The following is a 1,281-nucleotide window of genomic DNA, read 5'->3' as shown; positions in this document are numbered from 1 at the left end:
TTACTTAGGTATTCTCTGAAAATTGAGGCTTTCTATCTGAGCCCTCACTAGTATCACTCTTAACAGTCTGTTCATAGCAACATAAACTTTTTCTAAACTGCACTTCAAAACTCATCCAGTCTCTACACATTACCCAGTTCCAAAGACTTTTCACATTTTAGGTATTTGTTACAGCACCACCTCCCTTTTTCAATACTGATTTTTTTTGTTGTTGTTTGTTCGTAGTTTGTTTAGGCAGTTATAAGAAAATGTCATGGACTGAGTATCATTTTTTTTAATGGTGAAAAGATATATATATATATGTATGTATGTATTTAGAATTAGGCAGCTGGACTCAGTTTAGATGATCCCAATTTTGTTGGCAACATCCAAAGCATGGTAATCAGGAGCCAGTTGAACATATGCGTTCTTCTCTCCATCAGGCCGAATCAGGGTGTTGACCTTGGCCACATCAATGTCACAGAGCTTCCTCACAGCCTGTTTGATCTGGTGCTTGTTGGCTTTAACATCCACAATGAACACAAGTGTGCTGTTGTCTTCTATCTTCACGGCAGACTCAGTGATCAGCGGCAAGTTGAGGATAGCATAGTGGTCAAGCTTGTTTCTCCGGGAGGGGGCGCTCTTCCGAGGATATTTGGGCTGCCTCCGGAGTCGCAGTGTCTTGGGCCGCCGGAAGGTGGGTGACGTGAGGATCTTCTTTTTTTGTGTGGCTGTGGACACCTTTGAACATTGCCTTCTTGGCCTTTAAAGCCTTCGCTTTGGCTTCGGCTTTAGAAGGGGCAAGAGCTTCCTTCTTCAATTTCGGCGCCATCTCGTGAAAAGGCTGGATTGGGTATCTTATAAGCCACTCTTATGTTTCACCATTCTAGGGTTAGCCCAAAATCAAAGCACTGGCAGATTCAGTGCCCAGTAAGGGCCCATCTCATAAATAGATGGTTCATTCTGGGATATCTTTTACAAGGGCAGTAATTTCATTTATGAGAGCTCTGACTTCATGACCTAAATACTTCCCAAAGGTTCTGCTTCCTGGTACCATTACATTAGTGATTGGATTTCCATCAAATTTGGGGAGGGGTACAAATATTCAGACCATATTATTTACTATGCCAAAACTAGTAAAACAAATGATACCATTTTAACTGTCTAAAAGTGAGGAAATTTCTATCTTTCATAACTGTTTTTTATAGCTACATTTTATAACATGTGATGAACTAATATGAAGCAAACAAATGTGATTATGTAAAACAACATGAAAATCGGTTAGAATAAAATATTTTAGTG

General features: G+C 39.9%; 1 pseudogene; it reads right to left on the bottom strand.

Moving 5' to 3' along the window:
- Positions 1 to 339: 339 nt before the first annotated feature.
- Positions 340 to 811, bottom strand: LOC102134751 (large ribosomal subunit protein uL23 pseudogene; annotated as a pseudogene).
- Between the last annotated feature and the right edge of the window lie 470 nt (positions 812 to 1,281).

The sequence above is a fragment of the Macaca fascicularis genome, chromosome 7 (genome assembly GCF_037993035.2).
Source record: "Macaca fascicularis isolate 582-1 chromosome 7, T2T-MFA8v1.1".
Classification (NCBI taxonomy): Eukaryota; Metazoa; Chordata; class Mammalia; order Primates; family Cercopithecidae; genus Macaca; species Macaca fascicularis.
Note: the sequence above shows the minus strand (reverse complement) of the source record. Positions and strands in the feature narration are given on the sequence as shown.